The sequence below is a fragment of the Taudactylus pleione genome, unplaced genomic scaffold (assembly GCF_031769625.1).
Source record: "Taudactylus pleione unplaced genomic scaffold, aTauple2 ptg000372l, whole genome shotgun sequence".
Taxonomy (NCBI): domain Eukaryota; kingdom Metazoa; phylum Chordata; class Amphibia; order Anura; family Myobatrachidae; genus Taudactylus; species Taudactylus pleione.
Window position 1 is genome coordinate 3111455 of NW_028284773.1, and position 17793 is coordinate 3129247.

At 41.5% G+C, this 17793-nt stretch overlaps 1 protein-coding gene and 1 long non-coding RNA gene across 4 annotated transcripts in view; one reads left to right on the forward strand and one right to left on the reverse strand.

The window, feature by feature from the left end:
* The window catches only part of BCL6 (BCL6 transcription repressor), a 152185-nt gene that overhangs the window by 40510 nt on the left and 93882 nt on the right, over window positions 1-17793 (reverse strand). For all 3 annotated transcript variants that reach the window (XM_088444783.1, XM_088444785.1, XM_088444784.1), the window contains one exon: window positions 17481-17618. The gene's annotated coding sequence lies outside the window, so the exon portion shown is untranslated. The remainder of the gene's footprint in view (window positions 1-17480; window positions 17619-17793) is intronic.
* The window catches only part of LOC148508249 (uncharacterized), a 259369-nt gene continuing 241652 nt past the window's right edge, over window positions 77-17793 (forward strand). Inside the window, exon 1 of the long non-coding RNA XR_015869601.1 lies at window positions 77-412. This is a non-coding gene — a long non-coding RNA (uncharacterized LOC148508249). The remainder of the gene's footprint in view (window positions 413-17793) is intronic.

Below are 17793 nucleotides of genomic sequence, written 5' to 3' on the forward strand. Positions count from 1 at the left end.
AGGGGAATATTATTTAATCAAAAGTGCAAATAAACTCTGCATGATCAGGGTTGTAAAACAGCTAGTGAAATAAAGAGAGAGCTGTATTATGCAGTGAAGATGCATATACTGTGGCTTTTAAAAAAAAACACACATAATCTGCGAGTTCTATTAAACACAGAGAGGGGAGCAAATTACTTATTGTTTTCAGATAACAACTCTTTAGCTATAAAACTGAATGAAGCAAAACAGCACTTATTCTTATATTTTAATTATAGCTGTCAACCTGGGCTATTAGTTACTCCTGATTCCATGTATTAGAATGGGAAGCCTTCAATGATACGTCAACCTGTAGGACATTTACCAGTTTTCAGCTCATTGGCATGAATGATCACATGAGAATAAGTTTCACAAGCTCTTCAACCCACTTCAGGTAACCCAGTGCCTACAGCTGTATACTAGTTTGCATTAAAACATATGCTTTTATTTTACTGGTGTTTTTAAATCAGAAATGATGGAGTGCAAACTGATGTGGAAGTGGAACCTATTAGTTTCAATGACCCCATAATTACATCCATTTGCACCTCCAGCTGGAGATGGTGGCAACACTGCAGCATCTTGTAGATGCTGCATGCTCTCTGTTTACTGGTATACACTGGAGTCAGCACAAGGGGGTCATTGTAGCATCCTCCATTGATCTTACTCTACCTGACCACAGATTTAAGTACAATCGTATTTGACATGCGGTGACACTGGTGCATTCTTAATGCAAGTGGGTATGCAATCTAATTCATTAAACTTGGAAATATAAGTCAGAAAGGGAGTGAGACAATTTTCTAGTTAAGTTTTAATATTTTAATGTTGTTATAAAGTTACAGATTTGTTTGTTTACATAACACACAATGCATAACTATCCACCATTTTTATATACACCTTCTAATTAATTTTCTTTAGGTGTGTTTACCACTGAATTAATCTCAACCTGTTTTGTTTTTGTGGTTCTTACCATTGGACAGTCCAGCTAACTTATTAGTCATTCTCTGCACTCTTTGAGCTGTCAAGTTGGAACAGTTTAATTTGCTTTTACTGGAATTAAGCCTGGAACTCAGAAAACGCTTGTGGTAGTTCCTCTACTTAAAAATACATGTTCACTTGTACGGGCTGTAAATATTTCCCTTAATCACTTATTCAACTGACAGAAAAAGTAACATTTATAATTTTAACTCGCTGGAAATATTATTTTGAAAAAAATACATATTTCATGAAGTGAAAGGAGCATAAGCCTGCCTCTTACACTGTGTTTGGTCACAGACTACAACTGCCAGAGGCACACAACCCTTCTGCTTTGAGCTACAACATTTGGTATCAGAGTTACATTTGACTATTTCAGTCAGCAAGGGAATGGAAGATATCCAACCAAACACTCACAGGTCTGTCTAAGTGTCTGATGGCTCACTCATTCAAGAACCAGTGAAAAGGAGTCTACTATGGGTGCATAATGTGAGACTAATAATAATGAAGGAGATATGGGGAGAGCAATGAAATTAATCTGTCATTATGGGATTATTTCAATTAAAAGATCCACTAGTGTCCATGAAGTGACGAAAAATGTGCGATGTTGGGGTAATTTCTGGTGATGTGGGCAGAGGAACATTGTGACTGTACATTGACAAGAATTTAATTACTCCCTAATAATTGACATTATTAAATACAATAAACTTTTGTTTCAGAAATGTTATGTAATGCAATTTCCACTCTGTCAGTGTCATAGCATGCAATTCAGTAGATTGCTTTTGCAAGCATTATATGTTATAGCACTGGTACATCATTTGTAACAAGAGACATAATTATATAAAAGGTTTAAAGCTCACAATTGTGTACACATAGTGGAGGCAGGCATTTTGTGGGTGCAACTAATATTACCAATGACACTAATTCCTTTCTCAACCAGTCAATTCATTGGCTGCAATTCCATGAATACAGCTTCAACATATCCATGAGTTTTCTACACCATGTATAGGTATCTGGTGCAGGTTAACAATAAATGTGGTTTTCACAAGACATTGGTGATAACAGTTAACAAAAATATAATCATTATATAAAGACATGAAAAACCTTCAATCGCACTACCAGACATTTAGATGATAGAACAAAATGTTTAGTTGTTGATATTAAATCTTGGGGCAAAGCAATTGACCAATCCATATCAGGGGTTGGATATGATATCCCGGTGGACAGAAGCCCGACTGTTGAAAATGCAGACTATGGCTGGTAAGTACACTAACCCTCCCCTTCTCCCCCCTAACCCAAACCCTCCCTTGGTGGTTCCTAACTCTAGCCTCCCTGGGGGTACCTAATCCTAACTTCCCCACGGTGGTGACTAACCCTAACCTACCCTTCCCGCACCCTAAACCTAACCCTCCCGGGGTGATGCCTCACCCTCTCCTCCCCAGGAGTGTGCCTAGCCCTAAGCCCCTCTTCCCGCAGCCTAACACTCCTGGGGGGTGTCTAACCCTAACCCCCCATTACACTAAAGGTAAGCGGAATACTAACCTTCATCCTTTTTGGGATGCCGGTGTTGGGGTATCAGGCAGCCGGCATCCTGACTAAATCCCCATATCAGTTTGTACTGCAGCCAAAGCCAACTGGCCATAAACATGTAATAAAACAGCCAAAAGGGGAATTATATCATATGATTAAAACAATGATGTTAAGGTCTGTATATTCTCTATGTGTAACTTTTTTTGCCATAACAATTTTGTTTTGCTTCTGAAATGTCCTAAACTAAAGCAACCGAATGCATCATTTTATAGGAGAATTGGCAAAACTAATTTCCAGAGTACACAGCTTTTTCCACTGATACACAGACCTTCTGACTGTTCGACTTTACTTACTTAACTGAATCCTGCAGCTTGACTCCAACAACCTCCAAAATGTTAAATAAGGAATTGGAAAAGCAGTTACAGATTTAAAACATTCAGTCTATTTCTGTATTCCTTATCCATTTATCCTTTATTTTATCTATAATCTGTCAATGCCTGCGTTAAGAAGAACATATGAGCTGACATGGGTGGAGCAGGACATCACTGTTTCATCTAAACCGAAAAATCTGGAAATTATACTGTAAAAAATGTAATTTGATAGAAACAAAGCTGCAGCCTTTCATGATCGACTCTGTGGACGTAACTGACCTTTGCCGCTTCAGGATTATAAGGCTTACACTTACTGTAATATGGAGTTAAAATTTGCTATGTAACATCTCAAAACAGTATTTATATTGAATATGTAAATGTTTAGTTTATAAAAACGGATTTAGGACAGTAACACAGACATGTATATGCATAATGTTTGTGATATAGGAAACAATGATATACATAGTGTGCTGTACTACAATATAGCAATAACGTAAATGCACAGCGTTTAGTATTGCAAGACTGGAACATCCAGCATATCCTACAGCCCAATGTACAGTGTATTATATACCTCAATATTTATCATAAACACACTAGAATATCCGCCATATACTACTATACTGGAAGTGTGACCATAGCTCTGGAACAAGAAACAGCATTGCTCTTTACAACCAGTGGTCTTAGAGCTGATTATGTATGTTCTGCTGGAAGCTAATAGCGGCCTAAATGTGAACAACAGGTCTCAAGTTTACACAAAAATAGATGTATAGCTTTCTCCTAATTAGGTAACTTTTTTAACCTGAGTTTAAAGGCTTTCAGAACAACAACTCCCTACTGTCTCCAACCCATAGCTCTGGATATCGGCAGCTTCCATAAGTTCCACCTCATGGCCCTTCAACAGTACCAGGTTATTTGCTATATATATATATATATATATATATATATATATATATATATATATATATATATATAGGTAAGAATGACTTCACTCTCTCCCTGAACCTTACAATAACTTTAATTATTTTGAAGAATTACTTTAGATATGTGAATTGTAATGTGGAGACTTACAAGACAAGTTCTATTACCAGCAGAAATGTATTTCCTTACATTGTCTCTCCTTTATATATATTACACTTTGGTCTTTATTACAGCATATCATTACAAACAACTTTACTAATACTAAAACACCTCTGCAATGATGTTGACAGGAAAGATTAGCCAGTTGGTATCCATTCCGTCTCTATTGTCTCCATGGACATCAAGGTGAGCTAACCCTGCATAGCCCCCTGCTCCCTCTGTGCTGTCCCGACCGCTCCTACACCCCTCCTCCAGCAGCCTGCCACCGTCTTACTCCCCTACCAATTACCTGGGGCTGCATCTTTTATTCACCGCTGGACTGTGACATCATAGCTCTGTGCTACACACCCAGACCACACTGATGAGAAGCTGACAGGTGCCCCATCATGTTAGAAGTTTAATGCTCCGTGTGTGGGTGCCGCAGTGACAAAACACTGATCAAGTGACATTATTTCACTTGTGCTTTAGGGATCCCCTACACTGTGGCATTTTTGGAAACCGCCTAGGTTTGCATAATGGTTGCACAGGCACTGGGGTAAAGAACAACTAAAATCCTTCATTGATATTTATGTCAATTGATTTAATTTTCTGCTAATATAAAGGTATAAGCTGAGAGAGTCTCAATTGTTCAGTATGGTTTATGGAGGTTGACCAGAGACTTGAGTATTTGATGTCTAAATCTGGGTGCACACTGGGCAATATATCGGCATTCAATTGAACGGCCGATATATAACCAGCGTGTTGGTGGGTGTATACCCCAGATATGTCTGTGAACTACATTGTTCAAAGACATATCTCATTGGCTGTGCAGCACAGCAGATGGGCGATATATCTGCAGATATATCAGGTACATCTGCTGCTTGTGTACGGGTGACCTGCCGATCGCCCGTACACATGCTGCAGGGACCCGGCGGTGATTGACAGCTCAACTGGGTGGGCAAATTTAAATTCCCGCCCAGTTGTGACTGGTGCGAGATGCTGTTTTCGGGGGTTTGACCACAATTCTCATATGCACCAAACCCCGAATGCGATATATTCCAGGGCTTGGATGCGGTTGGCTGTGCCATCTTTAGATGGCTTTGCCCAACAGAAGCCTATGGGCTTCTATTCGGGCTTCCCCCTGGGATGGATCCAATCAGAGAAGGTACCAGAGGGACTTCTAGATCATAGACCAAGAAGTCCCTCACTCACATTAGACGGCTCTTACTCAGAGAGCTGTCCTTTGTGTTTCTCTTCATGTATACCGACATAGTTAATGCTGGCATGCATGTGAAGAATGGCGGGATGTATCGCATACAAACTGCAATGCAACATGCGCAACTTGCCCCAGGCCCGACACAACGAGTGGACGATTGGTAAGTGTATCAACCTAGTGTGTACCCAGCATTAAAAGGAATGTTGCTTTAACACTTCATTCAAATCCTGTCGGACTGTATCTTGGTTAATTGAATTGAACTAAAAAATTGCTAGGTAACATCCTTCATCTTTTGAAATACAATGTTACATTTACCTAGGGACATAAATATAAGCCCTGTGTAAACTTGGAATGTTGCTATGGAAATGTTTATACTGATTGGCTGTATTGTACTCATCTGGCAACAGAAAACTTCATCTCAGTCAAAGACTATCACAATGGTTGATGATGTCATTAAAAAATGAAAAAAATAGTGCTTCTATCCACTTGCATAAAGTGGTTTGACTCACGTTTTATATGCAGCAAAGAAGGTATTATTTTCAGTTTTGTTGTCTTCTAAATGGATCTCCAATCCTCAAATGTATACAATGTATAGTAGTAATAGCACTTTCATGACTTTAATTTTTTTTATTTCAGTCAAAATAAATGCATGACTGTATATTTATGTACTTGTACATTAGTTTTAGCTTGTTTTCTGCAGAAGCATAATATTGGTGCAGTTTGTATGCAAATATAGCCAGTTTTCATATGCCTGAGCCAAGTCTAATCTGTCATAAAAATTGGATCCCACATCAATATTCCCATCAGAAATCAATTGGGGTAATTCTGCCTTTTGCAGACGATTGTATAAAAAAAAAACGTATGGGGCTCACCGATTTCTGACGCCGATCAAAAAGCGTTCGGAATCAATGGAAACAATTATCTGGCTCTCACACCTAGACAATCCTAGCCCAATGCTGAGTAGCATTGTGCCCCTACTGGTACCCGTAGTCGGTGGGTGCCAGGGAAAAATTTCTATTAAAACTTAGGGCCTGGTTCATTAAGGATTGCTATTGCTAAAGCATACGTAGTCGGGCGATTGGTGCGTACTGCACATAGGTATGCATCGCAGTGCACATGCGCGAAGACACCACTGCGACCGCATTGCATCACACAGACCACGGAGAGCCATCACAGAGTGAATAAAAGGCAGTGAGCGTTTGGGGGTGGCGACGGGTGAGTGGTCGGAGAAACGCAGGAGCGTTTGAACGCCGTTGCATGGGCGTGCATAAATAAGCTTGTGCGATTGCATACGCAGCTTAAGTACTTTCTGCGTGCAACGAGGTTGGCAATTTCTAAGTAAGGTCAGGGCTGCTAATTCTGCGTGAGGGGCCAATGGTACTCCATGTTATCGATGTTCATGGAGGTTTGCAAGGTATTATGGATGTGAGATAGCGGTAGTGGGAGGCAGTGGGCATCTCTATGCTGGCAGTGCGATGGCATTGTGATAGCATTCATTAGCATATTTTCACAGCATACCTGTGTGCAATTACGGAGCTGCGATCGCAATAGCGATTCTTAATGAATCAGGCCCTTAGTTAATCAACTGTGGCACTACAAGTGCCAGCACATGTTCTTGCATGCTTCCTTTTTAAGAACTACACATGGTACAGTGTATGCTATCATTTATGGTACCATATATCAGAGCACTACAAATACTGCCCACAAAATAAATTAAATAAAGCATTGTGCCTCTTTATACAGTGATTGGTTCTGGAGGAGGTACTTTGACATTTCTCCAGAATGGGAATTAGAGAAATATAATGTGACTCCAAGAAGTCCCAGCATTTGGTACAGTAGAGGAAGATGAAAGAGGATGTGAGCAATGTCATGTCTGGTGCTGGGGGGCATATATAAGAGGAAGACACTCTTACCGTGGAGGCACCCATACCAATCCCAGCCTTATAAGAGTTAGTGGGGAGGTAGAGGTTATAATGTTTAAAACTGCACAAACATGCCTGTGTTTTACAATGGTATGTGGACTTTTTATTAAAACAAAAAAAGGAATAATACAATATTTAAGAAGCTTTCTTAAAAAAAAAAAAAAAATATATATATATATATATATATATATATATATATATATATACACATTATATATATATATATATATATATATGTATATATATATGAATATATATATAAATATATCCATGGACAGTGTGGAATCAGTATGTATGCGGACGGCGGTTCTAATCCCGATCGTCCTTAAGGTAAGTATAACTAACCTAATTCTACCCTCTAACCCTAACCCTCCTTTAGGGGTGCCTAACCCTAACCTCCCCCCAAGTGCCTAACCCTAACCCCTTTCAAAGTGCCTAACCCTAACCCCCCTTTCCCTAGCCTAACCCTAACCTCCCGGAGGAGTGCCTAACCCTAAGTCCCTCCCGGGAGCCCCTAACCTAACCCTGCCCCCCAGCGGCCGTCCGCGCCCGTTTTACCTTCGATTGGTAAGCCGGGTGTCGGACTCCTGGCATAGGTCTAATGACAGGCATTGAGATCTCGACACCTGTCATTTAAGCAGTCGGAAAGCCGGTGGTCAGCATTGCGACCGCCTGCTTCCCGACTGCTTCCGACAGTGTAGCTATATTGGTGGTAGCTGAGGCACAGTTGATAGAATTTTTCAGAGGCTTTCTTTTAGAGGGTAGCATGGCCACACCTCCCAGATTTGGCCACACCCTCTAGTTATCGCCCTTGCTGGAACTTAGCCTGTAAGATAGTGCTGATGAATTTCCATGCCATGGTTTGGGTTATAACCTTGGTTATGGTTGTTATCGTATCTGGATAATGCACACTGCAAACGTGATCTTTGGTATTTGGCAGGTACAGTAGGCTTGGTATTCATGGCCTTTGGGTACTTGGTTGCCCGACATGCTCCCCCCATTTAAATTAAGGTTGGAAATTGTGGCCATATTCTTCTCTCCACTGCTTGGTTTTGTGTAATTTATTTGGGTGTTATTTTTAGGAGGATTTTCAGGGCAGATGGACAGATAGCTTCACTATCTAAGATCATGATCCTGGACAAACAGTAGGGGCGATATAAAATAAAAAGATTTTTCGAAAATAGTAATTATTGTTAGGAATCTACATACGATATCAGTGACATCTTCATGCTTACAGGACGACTAATTTAACTATAAAATCTGCAATGTAGTTGAGCTGTGAAGGTCATAGGTTTAGTGAGTAAAGTTTTGCAGGCTAGATCCTTATGATTTCATATGATAGAGTGGTATAATATAAGTGATGACACATTAAACCAATGAAATTTTCAACAAGCAAATGTCCATGGAAGAATTATACATTTCATAATGTGCTGTAATGCATATCAACCAATTAACTAATCCAAATATATCTAGTTTCTTTAGCAGAGTGAAGATAATATATGATGGTTGCTGGGGAATTGTAGCACTGTTTTATTAAATATGCCTCTGTGTAGCTGCACCTCCTAAAATTGAAACACAGACAGATTTTGTTTTTTTAGACTTAACTTCAAATTAAAATATTCTATGTGATATTACACTCTACGACATGTGATATCTTAATTTTCAACGAATCCAGAATTCCCTTATTTGCACACCCTGCTCTTGTATAGGAAAGTCTCATTGTTAGGAGATTTCTTAGTCTAAATTCAGCCATTGTTGGTAAAACCTAGTGAACACATACATAAGTATTCAAAAGACAGGAGATTGTGTCTGTCCAATAATATTGTGTTCTGGAGATCATCCTTGTTCCTGGAGTGTATCCCTCGTTTTGCTGGCCTTTGCAGGTCACTAGGCAAGGGGTTGCCCAGGTCTAGTCTGTTCACACCAGTTCCAGTTCAGTATCCATGCATATCACAAGTCTGTGGTTCCTACTTCGTCACTAGTGTGTCTACACTCCTGTTTATACCCATGAGCTAAAGTATCATTAAGCCTCCATGTTTCATATGCACATCCGTCATACCTAAGGGTCCATAGCCGAATCTACAGAATATCAAAACCGTGACAAGCACATTGTGTACATTATGGTTCCTTACAACTAGTTCACACTAGGACAGGGAATTGGAAATCCGAATTTGGGTTTCCAGTTCCACTTCCACCTCCTCCCTCAAATAAAGAATTAAAATATATTTTAAGAAATTATATACATTTTAGGAACAAATGCTTTTTATAAATAATAAAGCACTTTTCTCCTGTAATAAGCCTGTGCTGTCGCCGTTCTGAGATACCATCAGCACAACACCAATAGGTGAAAAGTCTTGTTAAGTAAGTTTCCGCATATTTTAGGAACTACAATCTGCCTGAGAGCTCGACCTTCGGTGAAAAGATACACTTTCATTGCAGGTAGAGCTTTTCTCCACTTCATAAATAGGTCTCTAAATAACAATGAAATGCCCCAAATTTAAATGGCTTTGCTCTTGTATCCACAAAATTCACAGTATTTAACATGACGAATGGCACCAGGCAGGACTTTCCCCTTTCCCTGCCCATCTTTAAGCTAGGCATCGAACCACTAGCTTTAAAAACTAGAGCTTCTCTGTGATTCATGGGAAATACTGTGAAAGACTCCTCACATAAACTGTGTGTTTTCACAGACAATGTATTCTTTTTTGTAACCATTCCAGAGACATTGTTGAAGGCATACTATTATAATCTTAATATGAATAAATCATTTCAACTCACCAGGGTCCATTTACATAAACTCCAAATTAAATTACATTATATGTAGAAATCAGACTTTTTATCTTACCCAGATATATGTGTACCCAACTTCATTAGAGAAATTTTAAAACCAAAATTCGACCACTTCTATTGAATATTACTAATCTAGTGAAGCAATGGAGTGGATATAAGGGATGTAGTTATGATCCCGGAGGTCGGCGCTCAGAATTCCGGTGCCGGAATTCCGGCAGCAGTCGGAATCCCGGCACCAGAATCAAGACTGCCAGCATCCCGATGGTAAGTATTATGGTCAGGGGAAGGGTTAGGTTTAGGGTTATGGGTTAAGGTTAGGCACTAGGAAGCAGGTTAGGGTTAGGCTGCAGGGGGTTAGGGTTAGAGTTAAGGGACTTACCTACACAGGATTCTGACTGTTAGGATACCGCTGTCGATGTCCTGACTGCCGGGATCTCGTACCCAACCCAGATATAAGGTCTATTAATTATGCTGCCTAACAGCATTCAAAATGGTGCTATTGCCTAAACTGATGTACCTTTTCCATACTATCCCATACCTACTCCCCAGAAAATACATGGTTAAACTGCATACAATCATATTGAGCACATTTGTAAATGCAAACCCCCACCCACACATGACATATGGCTATCTAGAAACAGCAGGGAGGCCTGAATGTGCTTTACCTTGTGGAATATCAGAAAGCTAGTCACTTTTCTCAGTTGCAAGATTGGTCACCAACTAGTTCACATAAACCCTGGGTGGACATAGAGAGGTCCTTGATTACTAAATAACATTTTGCAAACTTACTTTGGACTGCTAAACACTTGATTCCACTGACTAAGAAACATTATTCAGTTTCTACTGATTTAAAAGGTATAAGATGGTACAGTGGTTTCTACTAAGGAGTTGGGTCTGCCCACTAGAAATATGGCTTTGTGTGTCCTATCAAAACGAATTCTTAATTTTAACCGGATTCGCTACATCCCCTTACCTAATTACCAGAGTAAGTAACTTCCCCTTACCTAATTACCAGAACAACATTGTATTACTTCCAAAGATCTTTATAAATGCCTTGAAAGACACCATTGATAGTCTGATAAACACCACAACAACCAGCTGCAAGTATAAGAAGTTTAGTGCTAACTTCAAAAGAAGAAAATCATAAAAAATTAGAATTATATACTGCGATAGGTACTAGCGTATATATACAGTGGGTAAAATAAGTATTGAACACATCAACATTTTTCTCAGTAAATATATTTGTAATGGGGCTATTGTAATTACATTTTCACCAAATGTCAGCAACAACCCATGCAGGCCACACATGCAAAGAAATCAAACCATAGATGTCCATAAATTAAGTTATGTGTAATAATTTGAAATGACACAGGGAAAAAGTATTGAACACGCTTACTGAAATTTATTTAATACTTTATACAAAAGCATTTGTTGGCAATGACAGCTTCAAGACGCCTCCTGTATGGAGAAACTAGTCGGATGCATTGCTCAGGTGTGATTTTGGCCTATTTTTCCACACAGTCTTCAATTCTTGAAGTTTCCGTGGGATTCTTCTATGAACTCTGGCCCTGATTCAGAGCCGGACGCTACAGCTATAGCGAGCGGCCAAAAAGATGGTTGCGATGGTCAAGCCCATCGCGACCATCGGGCTTGCAACGAGACCCTTGTGGTAGGGTCTCGTTGCCGCAAGCCCAAGAGTGCTTTTGGCTCTGACAGAGCCAAAAGCACTCCCACTGACATCACTTGTGATATCAGTGGGGCCGGCCCTAGACGGTAGGCGTTCCCATGGGAACGCCTCCGTCTGGGCAGCCACGCCCCTGGCCCGCCCTCCAAAGGGGGCGTGCTGTCACTCAACATCGACAGCACGTCCACTTTGTAGCGAGACCCGGAGCGACGGCTTGCCCATCGCTATCCGGGTCTCGTGCATACGCACGACGGAGCCGCCTCCGTCGTGCGCATGCGCACTGCGCCAACATCGACCCGCTTGCGAGTGCTCAGCGATCACGAGCGGGTCTGAATCAGGCCCTCTGGCCCTGATTCAGAGCCGGACGCTCTGAAAGAGCGCTCGCTCTGAATCAGGGCATTTTTTTTTTCGTGCGGCCTCCTGGCCACTTGCATAGCTGTGGGTGACCACCCACAGCTATTGTGAGTGGCCAGGATGATGGTCGCAATGGTCAATTGTATAGCGGCTCGCGATCTCCTGTCACTTTAGATGGGAGATGCGGGCCACAAAAACAATTGAATTCCGCCCTCTGAAACAAATTGAGAGTGTCCTTGGCTGTGTGTTAGGGATCATTGTCTTGCTGAAATGTCCACCCTCATTTTATCTTCAGCATCCTGGTAGATGACAGCAGATTTTTATCAAGAATGTCTTGGTACATTTTTCCATTCATCCTTCCTTCAATCACATGAAGTATGCCAGTACCATATGTAGGGCCGGTGCTAGGTTTCACGGCACCCTAGGCAAAACTTCAGCCTACACCCCCTCCCCATAAGCCATCCTAAACGCATTCTAAAGAGGTCTGGCCCAGGAATCACAAGCCTCCCTATCCCTGCTTCCCGAACAGCAGACCCTCAACCATCATCATCCTGCACTGTCTCCCACCATTACCACCATCCTGCCCTGTGCCCTCCACTATCATCCTGCACTGTGTCCCTCCATCATCATCATCCTGCCTTGTCTTCCTCTAGTGCCATCATCCTGACCTGTACCCCTCCATTATCATCATCCTGCCCTGTACCCATACCCTATCATTGCCTTATGCCCCTCCACTATCATCCTGCCCTATGCCCCTCCACTAAATGAAGGAGTCCGCGCAGGAGTTCACCTCTGCAGTCTGCAGGGCCTTGGCGGGGGTTGCCATGGAAACCAATAGAGGTGACTGAAAGTCGTCCCAGCCGGCTCTGGATCACCTCAACCCCTGTCTGTAAACCATTCACTGCCAGAGCAGTGGCCCTACCGCTGCCGGTCCTATTACTCATAGCCCTGCATGTGTGCCACAGCTCCACCCACTGCCTGCCCCATTTGTTAATATAGCCTTGCAGAGGGCTGACTCGCAGGTTGCAGTATTTTGCCCACCCCTACACATCTTACAATGAGCAGCTCAGAACGGAGCGGCAGTTAAGGATTGGCCAGCGCAGGGGGCTGTGTTAAGCCACTGTGGGAAGTTGGGCGCAGTGCTGCCCAGTGGGAAATGTCTCGGTGGCCCAAATATAAGGGTGGCGCTGGCCCTGACCATATGCTGAAAAACAGCCCCACACCATGATGTTCCCAGCTCCAAGCTTCACTGTTGGTATGTTTTTTTGGGTGATGTGCAGAGCCATTTCTCCTTCATACATAGTGTATATTATCGGATCCAAAGAGTTACATTTTGGTCTCATCTGACCAGACTATATTCTCCCAGTATTTCACAGGCTTGTCTAAATGTTGTTCAGCAAACTTTAAACAAGCTTCAACATGCTTTTTCTTCAGCAATGGAGTCTTGCGTGGTGAGGGTGCACACAGGCCATGGAGGTTGAGTGCATTACTTATTGCTTTCTTTGAAACAATTGTACCTGCTAATTCCAGGTCTTTCTGAAGCTCTCCACAAGTGGTCCTTGGCTCTTGGACAACTCTTCTGATAATTCTTCTCACTCCTCTGTCTTGCGCAGAGCACCTGGTCGTGGCAGGTTTATGGTGAAATTATGTTCTTTCCACTTCCGGATTATGGCCCCAACAGTGCTCACTGGAACATTCAGAAGTTTAGAAATCCTTCTGTAACCAATGCCATCAATATGTTTTGCAACAATAAGGTTGCGAAGGTCTTGAGAGAGCTCTTTGCTTTACCCTTCATGAGATGTTTCTTGTGTGACACCTTGGTAACGAAACACCTTGTTATAGGCCATCAGTTGGGACTGAACCAGCATATATTAATTTGCACTGTTTTCAGCTGGTGTCTTGGCTTTCCATACCTTATTGCACCTCCCTTTCTTAATGTGTTCAATAGTTTTTCCCTGTGTCATTTCACATGATTACACATAACTTAATTTATGGACATCTATTGTTTGATTTCTTTGCATGGGCTGTTGCTGGCATTTGGTGAAAATTTCATTACAATAGCCCCATTACAAATATATTTACTGAGAAAAATGTTGAGAAGTTCAATACTTATTTTACCCGATGTATACGCTGTGTATGTATATATATATATATATATATATACACTATATTATTGTTATCTGAATAAATTCAGATTGCACTACATGTCAATATTGTAAACATGATATGCATTCAAAAATGCCCCTTGAAACCATTGTCATATCTAGTAAACAGTGTTTAAGATGTCAGAAATGTACTTGCTGAGTTAATAAACTATAGGAGCCATACTCTACCAGCTCCATGTATTACAGATTGCAACTGTTTTACAGTTTCATGCTAAATGTTTACATTTCATCAAATTGTGTTTATGGCTGTGTTTAGCAACAGTGTTTCAGACGTTGAGCTTATATGGTTTGCAGAGCCTTGTGGATGGGGTGTAACATGAAATCCCCAGACACCATAGCAGATTTTGTGGGAGCTGGTGATGCATGTCCAATCCTTCTGTGGGACCACAACCTACTCTTCTAAGCAATCATGGGGCAGGAACATGCATGTTTACTGTTCCTCAGTGATGAAACTGTGAGCCCAAATAGGGTACCAGTGCCCATATGCCAACTTTGCACATTCTTACGAGGGCAGAGTGTGGAAACCTAGAGCGGTGAGTAGAAATGTATTGCCATATTAATTCCCTGGATCAATCACCCCAATAAAAAACTGCAGTATTGATGTCTGTACCCTAGAGGCCGGATGGATCCAGTGCAGTTGTTTGAAAATGGCAACTGGTTCCTGATTGGATAGCTGTGTGCTTAGCCAGAAAGGTTCACTCAAAGAGGAAAACTTTTCCAATGTTGTCACACAGTGAAAAATAAGGATGGGCTATACAGTGGGATTTATTTCCCTTAGTTTTGGATGCAAGATATGAGATGTTATGGTGCTGTTTGAGTCATGTATTTTACTGTTTGTTGTGAATACATGTATTTGTTTGTGTAGCCCTTGACATTTTCATATTTGGGTCTGTATTTTAAGGAAGTCTCCACCCAAGAACTCAATACCCTTCAAAGTTTACTAATCATGAATCATATTGTGTAGTAATTCCTGTGTAACACTACTAAGACCTCATTACATTTGAATTTAACCTAGGAAATGTATTAAATGTTGACAAACAGTATTATATTTGTACGATAACATATATAGTACTATACACTAATACAGAGCCAGCCCTTGCCAAATTAGTGCCCTAGGCAAGATTTTGGGAGGTGCCCCCCATAGGATCCAAAAACAAAGCGTGTGGCCTCACAGAAGGGGCGTGGTCTCACTGATTGTGCTGCGCTCTCAGTACCCCTCACCCAGCACAGATCACAGCACAGCACACATCACCCAGCACAGCACCCTTCTACCAGCACAGTATTCCTCACCCAGCACTCCTGTCCCAGCACACCTAGCACAGCACCCCTCTCCCAGCACAGACTCCGTGCTAATCACTAGCCGTCATCCAGGTGCCCCGTCCCCGCAAACCACCGCTGCCCGCTCACAGTTTGCTGCTGTCAGGCCTGATCGGAGCTGCCAGTTGAAATCCGATCATGGATGCTGCACAGTGACAGCAGCAGCTGCCATAGGAGCTCATTCAGAGCTTCTCGCAAGTGGCCGCTCGCTCATTTGCGGCCGATGGTAAGCGACGTGCACGTTCGCGAACTACTCGGAGCGATCGGAATCCGCTCGCTCGCCAAGCAAAGACAGCCCAGTGTAATGAGTGACAGGAGAGCCGTTTGTGGGTGGTAACAGAGGCAGGACTCTAATAACGGGGGAGTGGAGGTGCGAACACAGGCGTGCCTGAGTGTTTCTACGCCATTTCAGAGGTGTGCATAATTAACAGGCAGCGTCATAGTACACGTCACCTGCCTGTTATTTACACTGAAGTCCTCGCAGTTCTTGCAGTAGGGTAAGGCAACCACAAGTTCTGCGATCGCTTCGGATTGTCCTCGATGTACCTATGTTTTAATACACTTCCTGGAGATGACGTGCGCTAGTGGGCGTCTCCTCATAAGCTACAGGGCGTCCATAGAGACAAAGTGATCGCTCGCCAAAACAAAGTGGGTCTGCGTATGCCTTTCCAAGCGAGCGCCTGCCATGCCGTCACTTAGCCGAATTTGCATACGCTGGGTGCGAGCGATCGCATCTATCGAGCGGGTCTGAATCAAGTCCATAGTCTCTGCCCAGACAGCAGCAGGTGCCCTTAGGTGGGCTTGGGTGCCCCAAGGCATTCGAAATGCCGTTGGCATTTGCTTAGTTTGTCTGTGCCTAGGGCCGGCTCTGCACTAATAGTAGCAAGCATGTGAGAATGAAAGTGCTGCTGGGCATGTAGGGGGCACAGCACAGGAGTACTGTAGCTTATAGAATAACTCAGATGGACTTACATCTGCAGTGAACAAGGTTATTAGTAAGGATTCGTTCTCACAAGTGCTAAATACATGAGTTTACTATTCAATGCATTGTATGACAATAAAAAACTATCATGCTCAAACAGCTGTTGCTAAAGTTTATTAGCATTAACAGTGGCGTAACTCCTTGAGGCAATGGAGGCATTTGGTGGGACCAGCAGGTTTGCAGAGAAATGATGGTAAGAAACGAAAGGAGGGGTGTGAAGGGGAGTAGGAGATATTGCCTCCATGCGACGCAGATGAATGTCTGCCACCGCACATTATGGTATCATTCAACAGTTATTTTGCCAAAATATAATTATAAAACACCATATTTAAAAAAAAAAATTCTCACTACTAATTAAATTGAGTGTGTATCATTTTACAATAATGCTACCAAAACTTATTTACTGAACAAATAATTAGAAAGAGGTCATCAACAAACATTAGGACCTCCTGAATATAAGTATGGGATGGCCAGATATAACTAGTATACCTACAGCAACAACACATGCCCAAAGATACTTTAAAATATAAGCTATTTCTCTTCAAAGTTTCTTAAACGTAACATACATATTGCAGAGGGTTATAGAACAACCAATTAACGTTGCCACAGAATTCCAAACTTGTGACATCATTTTAAAAGCTCAAGTAGACAATGGAATGGCAAGTTCATTTCATGTAATTACATTTCTAATAATATGTGCATCATTCAGGCGCCAATGCACATGTTTGGTTAAATAAAAACCTTTATTAGACAAAAACACTATTTGTTGCCAAAATGAATATACTGTATTTGCATATGATGAATAGGATTACACAAGTGCAGGAATGGCATAAGTCTAAACACAGATCCTATTTGTTACCCAGCTAGAATCAACATAAAAGTACAAAATAATGCAATAATATTAAGGGGAGATGTACCATACTGTTTGCTTGTGTGTATTATTAGTTTTGTAGAATTACCAAAACAAACAATTAATTAAATAATTAGCATTGTATGTGACAAAATAAACAAACAGACCTTTACTATGTAACAGAATATAATTTAACCTGCTGTTCCTTAATTCTGAGACTGTAAGGATGTATTAAAACGGGTGAGCTACTTACAGAGTGGTCTATAAAGAGACCCTTTTCATCTTCCACAAAGGCTCCAGTCCATGGTGGCATACTTCTCAGTCTTCTGTCAGCATCATATTTTGCTTTTGGTAGGTATGTCATAGACTTGGTCCCCTCACAAGAAAAGCTCTGTGTATGATATGAAAAAGAGCAACCATATTACAAAATGATTCCCAGTTCTAAACTAAGTGATAAAATGTTCTCTCATGAGACAAGGTATAGTTCTTCCAGGAAGTGTAAGCTCTGCCATTATATCGAATTGAGCTACTCTGACAACTAAAATACTTGGTAAGTAGATGAAGCT